Source organism: Alosa pseudoharengus, unplaced genomic scaffold (genome assembly GCF_046254945.1).
Source record: "Alosa pseudoharengus isolate Yale_2024_CS ecotype anadromous, Long Island Sound unplaced genomic scaffold, YU_APseudo_1.1 YU_APseudo_1.1_scf_22, whole genome shotgun sequence".
Taxonomy (NCBI): Eukaryota; Metazoa; Chordata; class Actinopteri; order Clupeiformes; family Clupeidae; genus Alosa; species Alosa pseudoharengus.
Window position 1 is genome coordinate 30,716,032 of NW_027468680.1, and position 25,750 is coordinate 30,741,781.

Sequence of the window (25,750 nt, forward strand, 5' to 3'; positions counted from 1 at the left end):
TTACATACACTTAATTACATTATTTACTTTGAATTACACCTGCTAAATCCCAATGACTTATTTTACTTTACCATGAAAATTCATATACGACAGGCAATAAAATGTGTTACATGGCCTTTATTGTATTTATCAATCAATATTCAAATCAACATGGCTTTCTCGCTTCCAGTAGGGGGTTTACGCAGTGACTCGCCCCCTCTCAATGACCTGCCTCGAGTGAGAACAGAGACTTCTGCTTGACCACAGTGGTTTAAACAGTCCATGGTCTGGGCATGAAATGTCCTTTAAAACATTTAGGGCCCTTGTCCTTGATATGTCCTTTAAAACATTTAGGGCCCTTGCCCTTGATATGTATTACAGTTGTGCTCATAAGTTTACATAACCTTAGCATACACATACATTTAAAAATCATCTGATCTTAATGCCTTAATTTAAAAAAATGAGGAAAAATCTAACCTTTAAGGAACACTTATTTATTTACGATACATTATTCATTCACAAAGAAAATTGTTGTCCTTAAAGGTTGGATTTTTCCTCATTTTTTTAATTAAGGCATTAAGATCAATTTCCAAAAGTATCATACCTAATTGCAACACTGTCTGCAGAAGCTCTTGCCTTGCCTTGCTTCTGGCTCCAGGCTGGGACTTGCTGGATGGCACCTAAAAAAATAAAACAGCAATTGCTATACATTATGTTATTGTGGATTAAGATAAAAAATCAAACATTAAAAAATAAGTTGGTAAGTCAATCAGGTGTTCAAACAAAAATTATAATTACCTTATGAAGGCACCCTTGCCACCATCACCATCAATGTTAATTCTTGATATCAGTTTATTTGTGAGGGTTTCAGTTTCTGTAAATAGAAAATAAGATTTAACTAAATTATGATTATGCTCAGTTTGGCATATATTCAACACATTATTTACATTACCACCAACATAATGGTAAACATGGCTAAACTTAAAAATTCAAAAATGATGATTAGTTTCTGTATTAATGCATTACATTGCAGATTTGTCAAACAAATTAGAGTGTGCACAGTGACACAGCCCTCATTGAAAACACACAAACACTTACAGCATGTTGAGGGCAGAAGCCATGGCTTCCAGACATAGTCAAGTAGCACGTAGTAGTAGCAGGACAGACCGACTTTGCCCTGGTCTGTTGATGGAGCCCACTACAGACATAACAACAAACAGACACATGAAAAAAGGGGATAAACTCAACACAGCAACAGACACAAATACATGCAAACACATTATAATGTTATTTGCTATTCTACGTGTGTGTGTGTGTGTGTCTGTCTATCTGTCTGTCTGTCTCTACCTGGTGAGTGAACTCTCTTGCGGGATTGAAACTTCTTTTGTATGGAAGTGGCACACATTTAGAATATTCCAGAATGCACCCAGTGTTCTCAGGGAAGCAGTCCTTACAACTCACTGCCTGCAATCAGAGAACAGAGGGAAATTAAGATTAATAAATTGCAAAATAAGCTTACACATAACATGAAAAGACCATCACTAAAGCACTAATGCCCTCACATGCATCTTAAATAAACACATGCCTTGGCACAAGCCAGGTACAACCAAATAAAGGCTATGAAATGAACATTTTGCCAAGATTTGGCTTTCAAGCTTTACTCAAAAGACTACAATCTTTCAATAATCTTACCCAAATCTGGTCAAGTCTTCTGGTGTAAAGATGGCTAAATATAACACTATATGTTACCTTCACAAACTAAATATCCCTTCACTTGTCGGCATCAAATTGAGGTACGTCAACCCCCTGTTCACGTTAGCCTGCATAGTCATTAGCAGCCACTATAGATGTAGTGCTAGGAGAAGTTATAGCTAGGATAGCTAGCCTCTAACCTACTTGTGCCTGATAGCCTTGGCCATTTCATTCAAACTAAAACTTTACATCCATAACGAAATCTCAGACAGAGTTATTGTTGAATAGGATATTACTACAATTCCAGATATTCCACACTATGGTAAAGTTAGTTATTGGAAAAGTTAACATTAACAGCTAGCAGCTAACGTTAGCGATGTTAGCTCGCTAGCTAGCAAACGTTAGCTGATTCTAACATGACGGTTAACAAACGGTTTTGGTTAACATTAATGCTAAAAACAGTATTTTTCTAACTAGAAATGCAATTCCAAGGAATTACCAGTGCATGAAAATGCTAAAGTTGTGATGTAAAATATCATGTATAGTTAAAACAGATAATACAGAGATGGTTACTACGGTGATGCTAGGATAGACATGGTGGTTGCATAGCTTAATAAAAGTTGATAGTTTAAAAGTAGACCGTTTAAAAGTTGAAGGTAAATAGTTTAAAAGTTGTTGACAGACTGGAAGTTGAATGAATGTTGATATTCAAATAGTTTAATGGCTGTGTATAGGTAGATATTTGACGATAACTGAAAGTTGGAATGGCTCTAATGTTTGCTAGCAGTTATGCTAAGATTTTTAACTATGCTAACCATGCTACTTAGCTAATGTTTTATAGCAGTGCTAGCAATGCTAACCTGCTAACCATGTTACTTAGCTAACGTTTTCTAGCAGTTTAATGAATGTTGATATTCAAATAGTTTAATGGCTGTGTATAGGTAGATATTTGACGATAACTGAAAGTTTGAACGGCTCTAATGTTTGCTAGCAGTTATGCTAAGATTTATAATTCTGTTAACCATGTTACTTAGCTAATGTTTTATAGCAGTGCTAGCAATGCTAGCATGCTAACCATGTTACTTAGCTAACTTAACTAACATTTTCTAGCAGTTTTGCTAAACATGTTAACTATGCTAACAATGTTAACATGCTAACTATGTTAACCATGTTACTTAGCTAACTTAGCTAATAATTTTTAGCAGTTATGCTAACTATGCTAACTAACATGCTAACTATGCTAACCATGTTACTTAGATAACCTAGCTAATCATTTTAACAGTTTTGCTAAAAATGCTAACTAGCATGCTAACATGTTAGCATGCTAACTATACTAACCATGTTACTTAGCTAACTTAACTAATCATTTTTAGCAGTTTTGCTAAAAATACTAACTAGCATGCTAACATGCTAACTATGTTAACCATGTGACTTAGCTAATCATTTTTAGCAGTTTTGCTAAAATGCTAACTAGCATGCTAACATGCTAGCATGCTAACTATGCTAACCATGTGACTTAGCTAACTTAGCTAATCATTTTTAGTAATTTTGCTAAAAATGCTAACTAACATCAAAGATCCTTAATATACAAAGATAAAGCAGCACAGGCTTCTACAATGGAATGGAATTGTACACAGTTCCTGCCTCCTAAAAAGGCGTGGTCAGAATGCGCTGACGCTACCTCGTTGATGAAAACGTCAAATATTTTTCATTTTCGCGCCTCTCTCTTGCTGTGACCAACTGGAGCTGGCCTGGGTGACTGAATTTGGTACATCGTCGTGGCAAGATGCGGTCTGATTTCCAGGTAAGTGGCAGTTTGAAATGTGGCAAGGTATTTGTGATTAGTCTGTGTCAGTGTAACGAGTTATCTATGTAGTAAAATGTCTGCGGAGTTTAGGTAATAACATTATTATTATCTCGTGTCGCCGTCATAAATGTTAGCTCATTGAGGAGTAACGTTAGTTGACGTTAGCTAGCTAACCATCTGATACCGATAGCAGAGCTAGCTGAGGCACTAGCTACCAGATTAATTTGGTAGTTAGGCTACAAAGATAATTTACGAACCTGATATTTGCTCTACCTAAATCGGCATCACTATAGCTTGTGGATCAGATCTACTGCAAGCGACATTGATTTAGCAGTTTTGAAATGTGTTTAGTTGCTAGTAAAAAATGAGTAGCTACCGTATGTACACAGTTGTTGGTGCACTGAATTTTATTATCAGCCTAGCGTAGCAGCTAGTGAAACATTTAGTTTTACGCCATGTTCTCTGTCTGTCCTTGATGACGCGACGATTTTCTCTACTGATCTCTGCCCCGATCCTGCACATTACATATTTTTGTATTAAGTTTGTCTCTGATGGCAAATGTGTAGTCAGGGTGGCGCTCAACGATTGTGTTGAATAACGTTACATCAGTTGTGAGTAGTTTTTCTCGGATGGTCTTGCACAGACCCTTATCAAGCAGCACTAAAATGAACGTCATGTTTGCTAATTCTCTCCCCAGTTGTTGGACGAGCAGAAGGACGCTATGGATGGTGAGGATTAACCCGCGATGACAGGGAGGAATGAACTTGAACCTGTGTTATTCAGAGGATAAGTCAATGCTATGTACTGTGTTCTGTAACTGTCCGCTCTTGTGGCCATTCAAATGTATAGGGCAATTCCACGCAAAACTGTAACATCCATAACACCAACACAATGCCATGGTATTTAGTTGGCATTATGGATGTGACAGTTTTGCGTGGAATTGCCCTATACAAGTTACAGACTTTCAAAGTTAAACATATCAAATATAATTTCATTTAGGCTACTAACAATCAGACCTGAAGACTTCATGAAACACTACCAAAATAAAGTTGAAACTAATTCTACAAAAGGCACTCCAAAGGAAAAGCCTTTTTGGCTGCATTGGCCAACATGTTTCGACCAACAGCCTGTCACTATGAAACTCTGTAACTAGATTTAAACTTCCCTCTGTATGGAAAAAAATATCTATTATTCAACATTAGTTAACACACTGAGAATGATTGCTGCACTATATGTATTGTTCTCTAGCAACCTGAAGGTCCAAGACTCAATCCACTGAAGGCTCTCCGTAAGATGGTGGATCTGATGTCTGCTTTGTGGTCCTATAGGACGACGCCATGGATTGGGGTCAGAGATGCGCCTGAGAAGTAAGTGTTTGTGTTTGTAATCAAGTGCTGTAATCACAATTTGACTGATGCTAAAACTGGAGTAGGGGATTGGAATGGACATTTATACCGTGAATTTAAGACATCAAAAAGCCTGTTCATGGCCTCAAAGAAGTCAGTTGTAGTATTTGCCTAACTTGGCAGCCTCTCCAGCTGTATCATAGTCTTCAGTCCTATTGTGTTATCACAGCATTTATAGTATGAAGGATCATATTAAGCAAAGCAATGTGCAGGTGTAGTAACTTAATTTCAAGAACATAAGAACATAATTGTAATTCATGATGTTTTTTTTTTTTTTTACTTTGCGTGGTGTTGTCTCTGTTTTAGGTGCTGTAAATGCTGGCCATATGACTTCAACCTTCATCCAACCAAACGAAGAGATCCTGCTTTCCTACACTCCATTCAGGATGTTAGTTAATTCAAAGACAATAACAGTATTTAGTTTTGTAAATGCTTAACTACCACTCAATGCAGGACACATCTACTGGCAGTTGATGGAGGGGGTTTAGGGCAGTTGTGCTATTCTTTTCCTTGTGGGTAGACTGCAGAATGTGGCTATGTATGCAGGTGTTAAATTGTGGGATTTGTTGAAAATGTGAATTTCAAATAAAACCATACCATTCAAAGTTAGCCTCACACACTTTATACCCTCCTTTCCTCAGGTTTACTTGTTTGGATCGGATGGACAAGTCGGCACTCCTTATATTAACAAGCTACCTCTTTCTTCTACTAGTTCAATAATATGGTATCTGAAAGAGAAATGCCAGTGTTCATCATATTTTTAGCCTTATGTCAATGAAAAAATAAGTGGTGTATTTCCATTGTAATTTGCGTGGGTAGTAGGCCTAAAGATATGGCCGTGTGGCGGCGCTGTGGGATACATCGATTGGCGCTACTTTATCAAACATCAGAGGTAAGGCTAATTGAGAAAGCAGACGTCTGGTTAGGTGTGCTAGTTAGCAACTTGTTAACCAGGGGCACGTTTCCCATAACCATAGTTGCTAACTAAGTTAGCTACTTTGTTGGTTACAATGCAAACTATGGTTTTGGGAAACGCACCCCTGGCTGTCCAGATTATTATGTGATATGACCTACTTGTTAAACAATAATATGCAATACTATAGTACAGTGGTTCTCAAATGGGGGTACGTGAGATTTTAAAATATACAAATAATTTGCAATAAATGTAGTCATGGATTACTATCCAAATGTTTGAATTTTGTATGTGTTTATTAGTTCCAAAGTTTAATAAATTAGACACTGATGGCACAGTGCTCTGTTTTAAATCTTTTTTTTCCTCAACCAAAAATGCTTTGCGCTGGTTAGGGGGAAGGCTACTTGGCTGAAAAAATATTTCACAGGGGGGTACATCACTGAAAAAAGGTTGAGAAACCACTGCCCTAGTTTATGTGTATGGCCGTCTGCTATACAGCCTATTTGAACGCAATCCATTTTCGCGATTGAGTGATCAACATCGAAGTGGTAAGCAACGGTAACTTATTCCAGAGAACCTTCGGCTACTTAGTAGATCGCGTGCCAGTGGGTTACAGAAACAGACAGACAAGTGGCAAACAAAGTCGTTTTTCTCATTAACTGTTCATCTGAAAAACGCCATGTCGATGTCAGAATGTAAGGAACACATGTCAATTACAGAAAATGCATTAAAATGCCCAATCTCGAGCTGTATAATTAAGGGCTGGGGCATAATCCGAGAAAAAATGATTTCTTCCATAGGGCCACAGTGTAAAGAATCTCTCGCTAGTCTCCTAAAAAGGCGTGGCGCTAGTGAACCCTACGTCATAGGGGAACAGGAAGAACCCTTCTGTGAATCGTCTCGCTTTATCAACCGTCTCTGACTTGCTAGCATGCTAACTATGCTAACCATGCTAACTAGCTACAGTAGGTAGGAGTCATAGTTGATGACAAGTAACAGTTACAATGGCTAAACAGTTAAAAAGTTCAGTAGTTTAAAGGGTTAAATTGTTTAACAGTGAAATATTGTAGTGAGGACTTTTATTTTGAAACAGTTTTTGGCAGAGGAAGCAGTTTAACAGGATGTGTAGTCTTAATAGGGCAGTTTGTATGCTTAAAGCCTGAGACTGGCAGTTGAGATCCAGGTGGCCTGAACACCTGCCATAGGATTCTAATTGCTTAATGGCCGTATTATGATGTCATAATCGGCAATGTTAAGTCTATGGGGATTTTTAAAAAGTTTTTCTTTAATAGTTTAAAAAGTATAAAAGTTTCAAAGTTGAAAAGATATAGCAACCCGATCTGTTTGAAGACCTACGTTACAAAGTTTGAATGAAGTTTCTAAGTTAAACTGTTCAAGAGAAATTGCGTCTAGAAAAAGTGGTAAGCGGAATAATAATAAGAAGAAGAAGTTGCCTAGGAAGAACAGTACAGTGCATTTTCATGCACTGTAATAATAAGAAGAAGTAGTTGCCTAGGAAGAACAGTACAGTGCATTTTCATGCACTGTAACTAGATGTACCGCATAGCGGTACAAAATATGACCGCCGCTCAGTCCTGTACATCCATTCCGCGAAAATAAATCATATTAATGAATTTGTCTCCATCTTCTACTCCATTCCCCACTCTTGAAACTTTTGTGTATGCTTGTTTGGCACACAAAGTAGCCTACTGGCGCTGCAAAGGTGAATAGATTTGTTTCTGGGCCAAAACATTTGTAGCATTGTTATAAAACCTTTAAAATCTCTAAACAATCACAAGTAGGGCAGTTCAAGGCCGTAGTCATGATGTCAACATTGGGGGGGACCAAATCTGTGGTGGGGTCTGAGGGACCCCCAAACAGAATTTCAATACATTTCCTACAATGCAAAAATATTATTAAAAATCACAAACAAGTCGTTAGTTAGGTCAGTCAATTAGGTTATTCCAAACTTTTGACGGACCCCCCCCCTGTGAAAAGAGAAGGGTGGAGAAGAAGCAACTTCACTGGTCCGTCCCTGGACCCGTGACTCCATTTGTGTTCAAAATGTATACTTTAAAAAGAAATTACAAACTAGAGTATCTTATGATAACCTCTATATTACACAGAATGTGGTTCTTTGACTTATTACTTACACCTGAAGATTTTTTTAAACTAAGGCTTAGACTCATAGGTTTGAGATTTTGTCTTTTAATTTAGATTTTATTATGCTGGCGGCTAATCACACAATTTTAACGTAGTTTGAAAGGGACAGGATTCAGGAATAGACTACTAAGACAGGCCTCTCTTCTGTCTGACTCACCTCATGTTACCCCTGTATGCATTATAGACTGGCTTCTGACAGAAATGACGTTTTGTGCCAACATGTAGAAACACTAGGCCTACTACAGCCTTTAATTGGTGAATGGAGGTGCAAATTCCTTTCTTTGGTTATTGTCCGCGATTCACATTAACTGTAGGCTGTCACGTATTGTAAACGTCGCCACATTTGATCACGTTTTGCCTGCATGGATGCGCGATTGAGTGCGCATCTAAATAATATGCAAGATGCAACTATCATTTCTAAGAGGCCTATACACGGTAATTTCTGGCATTACTACTAGCATATGAATGCACTATTTATGTTGAAAGACGTGAAAGAAATGACACAGGCTTGCACAAATTCATCATTTAAAATAAAACGTTTCACTTTCGCTATCATTGCGAGAATAGGCTATAATATGGAAAATGTTCCCTTTCAGTCTGATTGGCTCCAAACATGTATGGGATTTCCTTAGCCTGTGCTACACCTTTCCAAGAAGTTTTGTGAAAAGTGTACCGGTAGCTTTTGCGATATTGTTGACAGCCCTACCTCACTCACCGCACTAGGGTGCAGTAAATGGAATCTCTTGATGCACGCCACTAACGAAAAACGGAAAATCACCAGGACAAACCACTCAGGGGTGTAGGCTACTCTGGAACCATAGGTCACTAATTTGTGCGTTACTTACGTTTGATTACATTTCAGATACGTGTTGGTTTCCTGTACAGGGTTCCCGCGGATCCTTAAAAAGTCTTAAAAAGTCTTAAATACAACTTTCGGTTTTTAAGGCCTAAAAAAAGTCTTAAATTGTCTGGGATGTCTTGAATTTTCAAAAGGGAGGTATTAAATTTGCGTATGGGACCGCCAGCGAGTGAGCGAGTGCAAGAGAACGAGTAAAATGTTTCCATCGGTTTCGTGTATTTAAAACGCATTTGTATAAGTGACTATAAGGCTACGGGAGGAAGTGTAGTGGCTGCAGAGTGAAGATGTTTTTCACGGGTGTGGTTAAAGGTGTGAAAACGGTAATTATACAGTATGTATAAATATGCCTGACGTTTTCGTGGTGTAGCCGAGGCCTGAGACATACGCAGGTAGCCTACGTGAGCGGTAGATTGAGCAGGAGAAAGAGTTGAGCCTCAAGCCGGACGCTCATTTGTCCTCCTTTTTGGAGTTGCGCTGGCCATCTAGAATCTTTGCTTGGACGCAGCATCGTTTCACAATGGACGCGAAGACTGCTGGTCAAATTATGCGCATTGCTAATCAGGAGGAAATACTGTCCATGTTAAGTTGATCTGTTTGCATCTTTCCAGCGTGTGTTGCTGGCCTAGCCTAGGGAAGAAAATATCTGTCTAAGTTATAATACCTGTAATATCTGTCAGCAGCTTGATGGCAGCGTTTCCTAGTAGGCCTAGGCCTACTTCGCTAAAGTTGTGAAATATAACCGCATATTTTTTGAATGTCGGCGACTGGCTACATAAAAAAAAAAACGTGCGTTCATAATACGTGCGTGCTTGAGATGAAACCAGCAGCTTTCTGCAGGATCATGCGAGGAGGATCTGTCTCTTAATTAATTTAAAACAAGTCAATGGTTTTACAATGTTTCAGTCAAGCTTTGGTTGGTTTAGATAGGCCTACAACTGGTAAGCTATGCAAAATGTAAAGCAGTGGATTAACTTTAATTTGCTGTGCTGCACATGGGACAATATATGATCGTAAATTATATAAAGTAGGCCTATTAAAATATTTAAATAGCTTAATCTAACTTTGAAAAAAATATTGAAGGGAATCCAGTCCAGTGCACATGTCTTTGGCAAGTAGCCTAGGCTATACAGACAGGTGAAGAACAGCCTCAGCCAGTAAGCACAACCAAATATGTACAGCCAGCTTCAAAAGCAAGCAGCTCAGACCCTAAAATTGGGCATTCATAGCTGTGAAGATAATTCACACACAATTATTCTTCTTTCGCCAAAATATATTTGGTAACTTCTGTAGACATCCAACATGGGGTGGGGGTTAAAATTAGTAGAAAAAAAACTATTGCATGAAACAGTTTTAAGGAGTCGCATGTATCTTTTTGCCGTGGTATAGTCTTAATTTTTCCATTTAGATGTCTTGAAAAGGTCTTAAAAGTCTTTAAATTTGCTCTTGGAAAATGTGCAGATACCCTGCCTGTAGGCCTAGTATAGCGCTTTATTCTTTCTTTATTTTTCTATGTCCGGACATTTTGGTCATATTTGAATATTGGGGGGGACACGTCCCCCTCAATGTCTATGGTGACTACGGCCCTGGGGCAGTTCATCACAGTCCTTCCATTACAACTACACTGATGAAAGGTACACCTGTAGGCTACATTGTATTTGGGAAAAGCAGAAGGTAGCAGCATAATGTATTCATTTATTTATTATTAAACAAAACAATCCCTGTCAGTTCCATGCAGTTTTCAACAGCTATCAAGAAGAGAGGTCATGTCACGGATTTTTGTGAATGTTTCTTCTACATTCAAGTTTAGTCATGTAGTTCATATGATATTCAGCTTTATTGTCAATGCACAAATGAAATACCAGTAGTCTAAAACAAAATGCCGTTTTACCCAGTGGAGCAAATAACTGACATGTCCAAAAGGGCCTTCATGAAATGCGTTGCGAGACTGTTCATACACATTTTAACGGGCAAAGTTGAAGAGCTACTGTCCGTTATTGTTTGTGCAAATAATATGCTGATTCATGTTCCCTTGCATTTTGCAACTATGAGGTCCATGGTTAGTCTGGCTTTCGCCAGACCAAGCTCAATCTTTTGATTTTCACCCAGCCTAGTCCATGCTAGGCGCCCGATAGAAATATTGTTTAATTTTGCGATTGAGATATCCACGCACTGGCGAGAATACAACAAGCTCCAGGTTAAATAACACGTAGGTCGTCAGTACAATCCAACTTATCCGAGAGTGTAGTCTGAACAGCCCGTTAAGAGGAATCTTCATCTTGAGCCATGCTCGGTGACTGGCTAACGTTACTGTCCACAAGCACGGTAGCAGTGTTTCCTCTACGTTGATTTGGTAGTGGCGGCCCCCCACGGTTTAATTTTCTTCCCCCACGGTATCAGAAATGGGGCAGACGCACAATAGTCGCAGTTGCCTTTCAAAATTCATTGTGCAGACCTGTTGTAGATTCTCCAAATATACAGCTCAATCACAACTGAAAATAATGCCTCATTGTGTGTGAATAGAGGTGAATACATATAACTGTTTGTGTTGCAGCGAAGTGTCAGTTGTCAGTTCCGTGGGACGGGGGGGCGGTGGGGTTGTTCGGACAGGCCTGCCCCCACTGCTTAAAAAAATCCTAGAGGAAACACTGCGGTAGCCTCGCCTGGAGCCCAGCTCAGCCAAGTCAAGCCTCTGTCTAACACAAACACGGAGCGGTTTACCTTGAGCCCAGCTCGGTAACCTCTAGTCCCAGTCAAGCACAATCACAACAGCCTTGCCTTGAGCCCCGCTCGGTAACCGGCTAGCTCACGTCAAGACACACCGCCTCGCCTTGAGCCCCGCTCGGTAGGCTAGCTAGTAGCTAACATTCCATTCCTGCTGGGCAACATCTAATAGATAGCCGAGGTCTACTGCTTCATTTCTCAACATTAAGAGGAATCTTTGTTGTATTCTTTGTAAGAACTCAGTTCGTACTTGCTCCTGTAAACAACAATGTACAATCAGTAATAGTTACAATTGTTAATAATAAACTGAATCGTAAACTTGCTTAGCTGTCCGTCAAACATAAATAAGCCAATGGGAATGCACCCAAGGAAATCCCAACCCCCTGACCTATGCCCCCGACACGTTTGTGTCAAAACCGCAATCAAAAAGTCAGGGAGCGCAAACGAGAAAGCTGGAATCGTAATCAAAGAAAACAGCAGCAAACAAAACTGAGAAAGAGGCAAAGACAAATATGTTAAACGGTTACCCAAATGATTTCATTGCAATCTTGTATTTTTTAATTGAGTTAAAAAAAATTGTTAGATTTTTTCTATTTGGTATTTTGATTTGATTTTTTTTGCTTGCTATTCTTTAATTTTTTTGACACAAAATTGATTCCATAGTTTCAGAGCTATTGTAAATGCAAAAATGCATAGAGGGAGTTATGACAAAACCGTGACTGTTAACAAACATAAGGTAGGCCCTATGCTAGGCCTATTACACAACACAAATTGTCACTAGCCTATGCTGGCGACCCAAATAAAATCTCCTTTGGAACCAATGGCTTACACCTTACAGTATCAAGCTGCCACCTCTTGGCGAAAAGTTATGCATATCAGTAGTAATACATTTCAAGTAGCTGTGTGAATCACCGAAAGGGCGAATGAAGTGGACACTTCTAAATGGAACACAACCCACTGTACAGTAGCTCAAGGTCTGTGGCTAAAGCAGCCATAATGAAAGCGTTATCATTGTTTGGATACTTCACACACACGTGTTTTTTAATCGCATATACTACAACTACCAAGCTGGAATCAAAGCACATCGACTCCTCTCTCACACCCTAAACACGCACTTCGAACAAACAAAAAGCGCCTCAGTCTCACGATATAGCCATAGGCAAAACTGTATCTGACCGGTGTAACGTTGGTACTAAATCATTCATCGCAAAGAATGATTTTTGTAGCACGTGCAACAAGGTACAGCCCTGCCCTGAATACATCTCAACGTGCGCTCTAAAACATCTGGTTTAAATGGAAATGTAGATCATCACGGGTGCGTTAATAAATCTACATTGCGAATTTATGTAGTTTCAGTTACTTTACTTTGAGCCATGCTCTTCCTTACTTGAATCACCTTTGAAAATAGAGGATTGAAGTAGCCTATATGGGTGTTTGGGAATGAACGTTGACTGCTTTTTGAGACTTCGAGCAGAAATGTCCCAGGCCGGTGTTTAGGATGCATCATAGACAGGTTATCTTTCAGGCCTATATATTTTCCATTTAAAAACCATCACGTAGCGAACATATTGTGGCTAACTCACTTAGCTCCTGTTAGTAGCCTTGGATATGGTCATAAGCAAATGAGATGACAGTCGAAAGATACAATTAGTGCTGTTATCAATTTGCTTGGTAGCCTATAAACGCATTTATGGTTTTCTACAAATACATCAATAATCAAATTGGCCTCCATCACTCAACCATGCTAATGGTAACATTATTTTACCTACGTTCTGCTATTGATAGGATTAACGTAGCCTACCTGCAGTAAAAAACAAGCATGTCCGATAAACATTCTCAGATTTATTTCGGCTTCAAGAGGAAATGGGAATTACATGTCATGCAGAAATCATCCTACCCTTAGACGTTCTCTGCGGTAAACTACTGTAGGCCTACTGTCTTGTCCTTGTAGGAAGCGTGTCTTTCCAACCCACTTTAGATTAACTTCCAACAAAATTACGTCTCACTGCAACGATGCGCCATCTAGTGGACAAACGACTACGGGACGCCAATACTGGAAATGCAGCCAAATTATTATGATGAATATTTGGTTTTCCTTTAATCCTACTGAATTTGTAATTATGTATCGGCCGTTCCAATTGCCGATACTGATGGTATACGTGCCTGTGTGTGTGTGTGCGTGTGTATATGTGTGCACGACCATCTACAGGCCAATGAGTGTACAGTACAGTCACTAAATGTACACATAACTTCATTTTTTAGACCCCCCCATGGATGAAATTCTTCGAAACTTGGCATACCCCCAGAGAATGTCAGGTTAATCATACACATAACATTTGGTGCAGTTCTGAACGTCTTAACTGAAGAGAGGGGCGATTAAAGCAGAATTATATTGCATTTTCATTTTTTACCGGGGGGGTGCAAATCACAAATGAGTGATTATGGGCTAGGTTGATGTGGGACCTTGAGACCAACATACCATAAAAATTTCTTCATCCTCGGTGCCACGGTTCAGGTAGTTATTTAGGAAAAACTGCATTTTTTGGGTTTCGGGGGGCCCAGCGCGGAGGGGGAGTGGCCCCCGGGGACCAAACGAAATTTTTCCGTAAAAGTCTAGTGGGGCTACATACCCACCAAATTTTAAAAAAAAAACTTTGACAATCCCTATATGACCGCTTCGCTAGCTTCGCTAGCAGCGGTCATAATAATAATAAGTTGCCTAGGAAGAACAGTACAGTGCATTTTCATGCACTGTAATAAGAAGAAGAAGTTGCCTAGGAAGAACAGTACAGTGCATTTTCATGCACTGTAATAAGAAGAAGTTGCCTAGGAAGAACAGTACAGTGCATTTTCATGCACTGTAATTAATTCCAGTTTTCAATTGGTATACAAAAGTATGTAGTTCTTACCTTGGATATGATGACGGCAGAGTTTGTACAGCTTGCAGTCAGATGCATGACAGAAAAGTGACGGTTGAAGTCACCACCAGTGGCAGGGAGTTGTTGAAAAGTCAGTCAGGGGTGGGGGATGGGCGCTCTGTTCTAGAATCTTTGGGGATGGTATGCTGTGTGTGCGCATGCGCTTATCGAAAGAAATCGTGTAAATAAGGCCTGCATTTTAGTTACATTAAAATGACTACCAAACTGATTTTGTAGAAGTGTCAAAACATAGTAGCCAAGTGGGCTATTACTACTATTCTGATTATTAACATTATTGGTTCTCATATAGTTTGACGTCAATTTCATTTGAAGCCTTGTTTCTTAATTAAATCAACTTGGCCCACAAGGAAGCTTGTAATGTTAAAATAGTATGAAATTATAGATAGGCTACTCAACTTTAACAAGTTTAATAAGCCTTTCTTATGTGTTATGGTTTGTAGCACATAGTATTTATTTATTTTCATTAGGCTATTGATTGAATTGTTGTTTATTATTGCTATTCTTCTTAATAGGCCTACTCCAACTTTTAAAATTGTTTAGGCTACTCAAAATGTATACTTTAAAAAGAAATTACAAACTAGAGTATCTTATGATAACCTCTATATTACACAGAATGTGGTTCTTTGACTTATTACTTACACCTGAAGATTTTTTTAAACTAAGGCTTAGACTCATAGGTTTGAGATTTTGTCTTTTAATTTAGATTTTATTATGCTGGCGGCTAATCACACAATTTTAACGTAGTTTGAAAGGGACAGGATTCAGGAATAGACTACTAAGACAGGCCCCTTTTCTGTCTGACTCACCTCATGTTACCCCTGTATGCATTATAGACTGGCTTCTGACAGAAATGACGTTTTGTGCCAACATGTAGAAACACTAGGCCTACTACAGCCTTTAATTGGTGAATGGAGGTGCAAATTCCTTTCTTTGGTTATTGTCCGCGATTCACATTAACTGTAGGCTGTCACGTATTGTAAACGTCGCCACATTTGATCACGTTTTGCCTGCATGGATGCGCGATTGAGTGCGCATCTAAATAATATGCAAATAAAATTGTTTAGGCTACTGTTAAATTTAACTTTGTATTGTTGTTATGTGGCAACTCCAGCTGAACCGAATTCGTTTTGGCAGACAGCATTTAAAATGTGGACTTTATTCCAACATATCTCATGCATATTATACATAAAAAGTAGGCTAGACCTACACACTAGGCCTACAGCAACTATAAAATCTCAAAGATATCATTGAAATTGAACCATAACCAAAATAATTAGGTAAGTAGGCTAGCCTTGGCCTGAAAAAGGTAGTCTTTACACTGTAAATAGTCTATTTTTGAATGTCCCGAAATTAGATAGAAATCAAACGGCAAATAGCCTATCAGTGATGTTTTATGGTACGTTTTGGGCGTAGGGCAGGCGTGACTGTTAATTAGGCAGATCTTGTATGATAGCCTATCCAAGGGTGGAGACCTACCCAAAGATATCCAGAAATGGTGTGTGTGACTTGTGATTTGGGTATACATACCCCTGATATCTCATTGGCATATCAGGAGTCAAAATAAATCAATATTTTCACTGATTCTTAAAAACTCAAAGATCAAAGATGCTCCTGATATGCTGCATGTCATAAAAAATATCCGGTCAGTATATCCCCTGATTCAGAGCCTTTTCACCCAGTGGAGGTGGGGTTGTATAAAATGAATTTTACATGTGAAATCTATGAATCATGTTTTGGTACTTGTTGTCTAGCAGATATCAGTGAGAATTGAGTGTGGATAATGCAATTTAGTGAGACAGTTAGAATCATACGCCTTTCAGCGTGATTTATTTTTGTGGAAAAAATGTGCTGGACTGGGCGGCGGTCATATTTTGTACCGCTCTGCGGTACATCTAGTTTAATCACATTTTGATGACATAACCACTATTGACAATGTAAAGGTCAAGGTAAAGGTATAAAGTACTACTCTATACCCCCCATCCTTGCACATAGTATAGCAGCTTCTAGTACAGTAAGTAGATGGTGAGTTCAATGTATTTGAATTTCTCCTTGGGGATCAATAAAGTATCCATCTATATCTTCACAACACTTTGCATGTATCAAAATTATATTGCATACTGTAACTCTTCATACGTCTGAGGTTATACACTACCGGTCAAAAGTTTGGGGTCACTTAGAAATTTCCATTCCACTCCATTATAGACAGAATACCAGCTGAGATCAGTTGCATTGTTTTTTTTATAATCTGGCCAGCAGTTTTCAGATTACATTATGTGCTTACAAAAGGGTTCTTGACTGTTGGCTGATCTTTAATGCAATATCTACATCGCCCATTAACAGTAACCATTTATCCAATGTTCCAAGCCACATTCTGTTTACTAATCTGATGTGATTTTAAAAGACTAACTGAAAACATTGGAGAACCCTTTTGCAATTTCTAAGCGACAAACTTTTGACCGGTAGGTAGAACCAATAGTATCCCAATATACACCATGGATGCCATGGATGATATTTATGACAACATTCACCTAATATGTGACTGTGAGAGATGTGTCTAAAAGGGACAATATCAGATTTCGGTGATCCATAAATGACCTTAGAGCTTAGTTAGCATATGAGAACATCTGCAGTGTCCCTTGAGAGGCACACACTACAATAATTCATGCATGATCCATGTGAGGTATCACTTAAGTTAAAACATCTGTCAGGAGCTAATCTTTAATCTGTAATCTTTAAATGCTCATAAGTGCATGTTTACTGCAGTTGCTAATTATCTGGCATCATTTCACTCTGGAGTTTTGTCAGTTCCAAACCTGTTGCTTAGTTGTGGGTAGGTTGCTTCTGTTGCCTTTGGCGAGCTAATCGACTGTGTTCTTTCATTCCATGCCAATGTACAACCACAGAGAACAAATAGTTGAAATTATCTTTGTTGTCAACTTAAGTGTCAAATGATGTCCCTCATGGGCAGCATTGATAACTGTGTTTCTCTTGCCTGATGCTTTCCTACCATCCAGCCAATTTCTTTAGTGTTGCAACATCTACCCAATGCCACTAGTCTACTACATTTGTGCAGCAGTGAATTTAAACATAAATTGGTGCCTTAAACTCTTATCAAATCGTCTCAGAAGTGCAGCAATCAAATCTTTCTTGAAAACGAAGGTTTTAAATGCAGTTGTATACTGAATTCCAAAGAAAATACACGTCCATATCTGTTTAATCTTGTCGCCATCAGGGCAGCCATTGGTTTTGTTGAATGCACTGCTCTATCTGTCATCAAACCCGCCCCATGCCAGATACGAGATGGTGATGGCTGGGTTTTTGGAACATTGGAAATAAGTATTAATGGCTTCCTTGCCAGACTGACCTAGAGAGCAAATTGAAATTTGCTAACAGGTATGCCTGGGTTCTCCCAGGCTAGATGTTTTTGGTTTTCAGTTGTAAAATTCTAAAAGGCGAAATGGTCCAAATTCGAAAGCAATGTGTGCAGCTTATTTGGATGTCAGAATGCTCCAGTCAAATTTCAAAGAAAAACAATTTTGCCACAAAACTTTGATTGAAGCCCAATGCTTTTCCATAAAGACACTGTAGAAAAGACTGTTTGTTTCTGTAGGCTTAAGTGTTTGTTTTACTTTCTGTCTGTGGAACATGACTGTAAACAATAATTACAGCTGAGGCAAACAAGTATCTCTGTAAGGGTCATTTCCATGATGACACTGGTTAATTTGCTCTCCCCATAAGGTAACACAAATTATTTATGCCAGTTTTAGCATTCTAACCTTCAGTACTGGAACACAGAAGGGAGGGGACTCAAGTCACATGACTTGACTCAAATCACAAACTGTATGATTTGAGACTTGCTCGACCAACATAACATACAAAATACTCAAGTTTGGATACAAAGATGATGTATCTGACCAGGCTAACAAGATAAGAACAGCAGTGTGCAATGTCTGCAATACAAAAATAAGTGACACAACCACGTTTGACCCTTAAATTCCCAAAGAAAGGTAAGTGTTACAAAGCCAGTCCAAAATATTAAGCTAACACTAAAGTCTTGTCTGGTCAAAAATTAGTTGTGATGACCTGACCACCACTGCTGCCTCTACGACGTCCATTACGGACAAAAACACTGTATGCTTAGTGGACATTGTCGTGCAAATCCAATGACGCACCGCCATGCTAAGACGCACCGTGACTGATCAATGTCAATAGTCGATCGATCGTCATCTTCTAAAGTCAGATCAGAATCACCGAATAACAGATCCAAGACTTCATTACACATAGTTTGTAGATTAATTTCTGCTTCAATTTACTCATATATATATATATACACACTTCTCACGTTTGATACTTCTTCGAACACTTGAATAGGAAGATGACATGATTTTGGGCTCGAATTGAAGATCTGGATGTCTGCCATCTAGTAGTGGAGCGTACCAATGACATTATGTGCACTGTACTTGGATTGTTTTTTTTTTGCAATTTTGCGACTTTGGCGTTTAGAGAGTTAATTTTTAGCCACTTGTTAGCATATAGCTAACCACTTACATATGTTAGCTAGCTAGCTAGCTCAAATCATGAACACGTTAACTATTCCATGTCCGAAAGAGTGATTCATTGTCATCATGTACAATTATAGACAGTAATACAGTAAACGGTCATGAACGTGTCATAAACAAGTCATAGATGTTTATGACACAACACTTCTATTATTAAGTGTCATTCGTTTTTTGTCATGACAAGTTAGGGTTAGGGTTAGAGTTAGGGTTAGGATTATGGTTAGAGGTTAGGATTAGGGTTAGAGTTCATGTGTCATGACAGTGTCATGTGTTCATGACAGTGTCATGTCACTCTTATGTCGATACTGTCAAGTAAAGTGTTACCCTTCTTTCATTGCTTGTTAAGCAATTTATTTCATTCTCAGTTTCTTCCAGCAAAGCGCTGTGTTTTATTTAGACTTTTGTTTTAACATTTGTGACCCAAGGCGAAACCAGTCGTCTTGCGCACAGTACTACTTTCAGAAAAGCCACGATAAACAAACGTACGGTTTAAAATGTCGAATTTCACATTTTTGCATAATTCGACAGTATACAGTCTACACTTTCATATTGTGAACAAATTTCACGGATAAACATACGTTTTGACTGTTAAACCCTGACTTTATTCAGTCCCTCCAGGAATTCACGATGTTGCGATCGCAACAATTAACGCAAATTCAGCAAATCCTCATGAATTCTGGGCGACCTCGCAATTTTGTCCAAACACTGCAACTTTTTCGCAAATTTGACCAATCATCATGATTTCCCCGTGGAATTTCACCTACCACAACAGCCTCTCGCCCAGAATATTGACTCAGATGCAACACTCACATCTGCAGACACCAGAGACTGCCCTATAACTTGTTCACTCCTCTGCAGTTTTGATGACAATAAATAGAAGGCTAACGTTAATGATCTGCTTTACTTGCATCTGTCATGTCAACCTAGTGTTGCTAACCTGCCTAAGCTATGAAAGTAAGTTAATTAAGGCCTACTTTGTTTACTGACATTTGAGTAGGCTACAATATGCAACCCATTGGCAAACGTTTACACCTGGAGATGTCCTTTTAGCTTGTGTCATGTTTGCTAGCTTGTGGGCTCAGTTTGTGTAGTGCAGTGCTACCAAAATCATAGAAATTAATAACATTGTAAGACATTTACCTCTAATCCAAGAATGATTTCATACGAGTTATTTTTTAACATTTATTTTAACTAATGACATAGAAAACATCCCGAATTCTATCCACATATTGTAATGCAATATGCAAAAAGTTATTTCCAGTCGTAGCCAAACACAGTGAGATGCAAGTGTTCCAATCCACTTAGATATGTTATTACTAGGGGTGTGAATCTCTCATGTAAAAGACGATACGATTCGCATCTAGATACATGGGCACGATTCGATACAAGAAAAGATACATGTTTATAAAAAACAATTCAGTACGATTCGATGCGATGCAATTCGATGCAGTTCAAGAATGGAAAGCATTCTGAAAGATTTTTTATTATTTGCTCAAGGTGCACATTCATTTTATATTATCAATTATCATGGTCATGGTTGTCAATTAGGCAACAAAATGTGTGAATATGATTATCTAAACTGAGGTTTGTTTCATATACTGTATTGAAATGAAAAAAGAATAGTCTACATTTCAGTCAAGCACAGCAGCCAAATATAACATAAAAATACATTTTTATAGACTTTACAGATTTTATAGAGTTATATCTGATTGTTTTCATGGAGCTGTAGCCTTGTTGAGGTAAGACAATACAAAAATAAAACAGTGCTTAAGACACTCTTGGCCTTTTCTCATATAGGCCTAGCCTACCCTACAAGAATAAAATAGGCCTACAAATCAATGAACTCTCTGGGCTTATTTTGTTCCAACAGTAGACCTAATGCAGAAACCTAAAATGCCACAAGTCTGAGTGAATATGAACAAAATCATTGGCTAATCATTTATGCATCGTTTTAGCAGCAAGGGCCAAATTATTATTTAACATTAAGGAAATCCCTTCATCAAAGGTAAGGCTACTCTAAAGACTATCGTTGCTGTTTAGGAATGCTATAAGTGCTTAATTTCGCGCTGGATTTCGAAAAACAAAAGCCGACCGAGTGCAAGTTGTCACATGGTTAAGTTGCAATAGATGTATGGGTAATGAGGTCATTTGACAACTTTGGGCAATGAATGTAACCAAAAACGAACTGTATTACCCACAATTCCGTGCCACGTGCAGTTTCAAAACCGGAAGTGGGATGAACGCGCTGCTTGGAACGTAAATGAGTCTGAGCGAGCAGAAAAGGTTGTGCACTGATTCATAACAAGTCAATCGATATAACGACCGGTTCATTTCAGTTTTTTTCCGATACGGGGCTTCACGTATCGATGTAGCCGTATCTTACATGTTAAAAACGGATACCGATACGTATCGGTTAATCTTTACACCCCTAGTTATTACCCTACAGTACTCTCACGTCCTTAAAGTGGCAGGCAGTCAATTAGACTTACACACCACCAATGTAATAACATTACAAGAAAAGTGTAGTCTAATAGTTTAAATCAATATGAAATTACTAGATACTTAGTTGGCTATTAGTAATTATGCAAGTCACAGAATATGAATTATTAAAAAGATATGAACTTAATATGAATTACAACATATATGAATGTATTGAAACATATGACATTATGCCATCTCTTTAGGGGGCTGTCTTTTTTGGACAGTTCTACGAAAGGTTATACTGCTTTGTGAATTACGCCAGTCAAAGTATTTACACAAATAAAGTAGGCCTACTTTGATTTTCTGTAACCCTTACTATTACTTATCCTTTTTAATAAGCATCAAGATGATTCGTGTAATTTTGGTCTTACTAACCTTAATTACCCTCAATTAAAAAATAATTTTTTTAAAAATCGCAACTATTTTTGCAATTTTCACTTCCTCTCGCAATTTCTTTGCAACAAACAGCTAAAAACACCGCAACTTCCATCACAATTTTTTAGAAAAGTTGTCGCGAAATCAGGCATTTTAGATCGCAACAATCTCAAAAAATCCTCGCGAAATCCTGGAGGAACTGGATATTGTCAATAAAAAAGTGAAGTTGCAGCCCTCAACTGATGTTGATGTTGTCATGTTGTGTTTTGGCCTGATGCGCCACCCTCCACCTATCTACTAATCACAAAGTCAGTAGTGTTTCGGCATCCGGGTTGCCAGCTCTGCCAGTCAGGGGGGAGGGGGAGGGGATACACCGCTCTACAGTAATTTGAAAGTGATTGCAGTATCAGTTTTGGCCACAATCTTACATACAGTTCCTTTAAGTAAGCTGAGAGCCTCTCTCTGTCTCCCTGTACCAATATTTCTTGGACTAAAAAGGCTGCCAACTCACTCAAACTGGGTTCCCCTAGAGATGGCAGGTGTAATACTGTGTTTCACCATATATTCACCATATAACATTAAGAGGGGGGTGCTGTTTCACTCTTTGCAAATTCTAAATTAGAAACGAGAGAGAGATGACAAAACAATACAGAATAAACAAAACTGTTAAATAATTGAAATTAAATGTTTTCATTAAAATGACGGGAGCGTACCTATGTTTCCCTGGTCCTATGTTCCCCGCTTTGTATGGGACCAGTTGAACATAGGGCCCTAACCCTAAACCTAACCCTAACCCCGAGCGGCTAGGACCCGGGGAACATAGGGATGACCCCCCTGGGGGAAATACCTCTACAAACTTCGGCCCTAAAACACAGGCATGCAAATGCAATCACTAATCTGGCATAGACGAGCATTTCCTTGGAATTGAATTTAAACAACTGCATTTAAAACCTTCATTTACAAGATTACTACACTTCTGAAACGATTTGGTAAGAGTTTAATGCACCAATTTAAGTTTAATTTCACTGTTATTTACGGCCCGGCTGGAAGTCAAGTCAATTAACCTTTTCCAGACTCACTCTCAATTGAGTAGGGTCTGGTGTCAAGGGAGCGTACCTGGCATCTGTTATTCAGTTGTAAACGCTGCCATCAAGTGCTATTGTAATTATGGACATACAAAATGCACATGAATGCCCCCGATTTTTTTTAGTATCACTATTGCGACATGACCTATCCTCATTTTCAATTTATCTCTGCAGTTCCTGTATCCTATCAAATTCCAACATTATAGATGCATGGATGAGCTGTAGTCATGTCATCTGCACCTGCAGCTACATCAACAATCCACCCGCCATCCACTCCAAACAATGTTTTTCCCAATAATTGATATCGGCACACATTTCAGTCAAAACCTTAGGTGATTTTGAACTGGCCATGTGAATAAATGTTACACATGTAAAACACAAGTAGCTCTCCTCACTTTATTTTCTAAGCTCTCAGGGGAAAACGGTCGGAAACTCCATGCATTAAACAAACTCCGTGCGTGCAGGCCAGTAGTCCTATATTAATTAATTAATTAATGGTGGTTAATCAAATGTCCAGTTCGCCCACCACGTCCAACGGTGAGTTCAGTCTATGCTCCTGAAGTGCATCTTAAACCTCTCCTTATCCCTGTTTCCCTCACTGTTGCCTCTTCCAAACACGAGGTTTCTGCACTCCTTGACTCGGGCTCCGCTGGGAACTTCATATCTGGATCCCTTTGCCATCAACTCCAGCTCCCGACGACCCGCAGCTCCACAACCTTCACTGTCCACTCAATAGTGGGAAAACCTCTCGCCCGCAAACAGGTACAATTCCAAACTAATGTTCTAGAGCTAAGTGTAGGAAGCCTTCACATGGAGCCCATTAGTTTCAGACAATGCTACAGTCGACATAATACTAGGCCTGCCCTGGCTAAAGAAGCACTCACCTGCCATCTCCTGGACCACGGGTGAAATTCTCCGTTGGGGTGAATCCTGCCATGGGTCATGTTTTCCCCATCTCCCAATCCCACGGGCCCACACTGCCCCCCTGCCAGTCCAAGCCACAACCCTTTAGAGTCCTAACCAGAACCAGCCCATTCACATTCCTCCAGAGTACTCCTCCTTCGCAGATGTCTTTTGTCCACAACGTGCATCCAGTCTACCTCCACACCGACCATGGGACTGTGCCATTGATCTCCTTCCAGGACATCCAATACCACATGGCAAGATTTACCCGTTGTCCCTCCCCGAACACCATGCCATGGAGGAATATGTGGCCCAGGCCTTAGAACAGGGCTACATTCGACCCTCAACATCGCCAGCCGCCTCTCCATTCTTCTTTTGTGTCTAAGAAAGATGGCGGCCTGAGGCCCTGCATCGACTACAGGGCAATGAACAAAATCACCACCAAGTTTCGCTACCCACTGCCACTTGTTCCTGCAGCTCTTGAACAGCTACGAGGAGCAACTATCTACTCCAAGCTGGATCTCCGTAGCGCTTACAACTTGGTACAAATTCATAAGGGAGATGAATGGAAAACCGCATTCATCACACCCACAGGCCACTATGAATATCTGGTAATGCCCTATGGTCTTCCAAGGCTTCATGAACGAGATATTCCGTGAGTACCTCAACCGATTTGTCATTATTTACATCGATGACATCTTGATCTATTCGTGTGACTACCCGACTCATGTGAAGCATGTTACCCTGGTCCTGTCTAAGTTGCGGCAATTCAACCTATACCTCAAAGCAGAGAAATGCGCATTCCACCAGACCACAGTCCAGTTCCTGGGATATGACATCAGCCCACAGGGAGTGAGCATGGATGATGGGAAAGTGAAAACAGTGCAGTCCTGGCCTCGTCCACAGACCATCAAAGAACTCCAGTGTTTCCTAGGCTTTGCAAATTTCTATCGACGCTTCATCCAGAACTACAGCATGCTCACTGCCCCATTGACATCCCTCCTTCGTAACAAACCCAAATCCCTGGCTTGGAACTCACAAGCCACCCAGGCCTTCGATCAACTCAAGACAGCCTTCACCACTGCACCCATCCGAACCCCGAGAGCATTTGTGGTGGAAGTTGATGCCTCTACAACTGGAGTTGGAGCCATACTGTCCCAGGTTCAAGAGGACTCTCCTCGCCTCCACCCTTGTGCCTACTTCTCCAAGAAGCTCACGGCTGCGGAGTGCAACTATGACATCGGAGATAGAGCTGCTCGCCATTAAGCTTGCCTTGGAGGAGTGGCGTCACTGGCTGGAGGGGGCCAAGCATCCCTTCACCGTTCTCACTGACCACAAAAACCTGGAATACCTCCGTCAGGCCAAGAGACTGAATCCCAGACAAGCAAGGTGGGCCCTCTTTCACACGCTTCCACTTCACAATCACCTATTGCGCCGGTTCCAAAAATATACGAGCAGATGCCCTTTCCCGTCTCTATAACCCTGAGGAAGAAACCGATCCCCCTGAGCCTGTGCTACCTCCAGAGATCATCGTGAGCCCCATTCAGTGGGCGATTGATGCCCAGATTCTAGCCGCCGCCGAAACTGACCCTGCTCCGTCTTCCCATGTCTATGTTCCCAGAAGTCTGCGCATTCCACTCCTCACGGCTGCCCACTCTTCTCTTTGGACTGGACACCCTGGTGCCAATGCCACTCTCTCCCTTCTCCAGAATTGCTATTGGTGGCCTGGAATGGCAAAGGATGTCCGCCAGGTCATTGCTCGCTGCTCAGAATGTGCAATGACCAAGACTCCACGCCACTTGCCAGCTGGCAAACTCCTCCCATTACCCATTCCACAAAGGCCCTGGTCACACCTAGGCGTAGATTTT

General features: G+C 39.8%; 2 long non-coding RNA genes across 4 annotated transcripts in view; one reads left to right on the plus strand and one right to left on the minus strand.

The window, feature by feature from the left end:
- LOC143139446 (uncharacterized) overlaps nt 1-25,750 on the minus strand; it is a 42,546-nt gene continuing 16,796 nt past the window's right edge. For all 3 annotated transcript variants that reach the window (XR_012990411.1, XR_012990412.1, XR_012990410.1), the window contains 4 exons: nt 1,327-1,443; nt 1,078-1,177; nt 778-853; nt 1-659 (listed from right to left, as the gene is read on the minus strand). This is a non-coding gene — a long non-coding RNA (uncharacterized LOC143139446). The remainder of the gene's footprint in view (nt 660-777; nt 854-1,077; nt 1,178-1,326; nt 1,444-25,750) is intronic.
- Nucleotides 3,246-5,493, plus strand: LOC143139445 (uncharacterized). The gene is made up of 4 exons (XR_012990409.1): nt 3,246-3,475; nt 4,176-4,206; nt 4,727-4,845; nt 5,191-5,493. It is a non-coding gene; the product is annotated as an uncharacterized LOC143139445 (long non-coding RNA).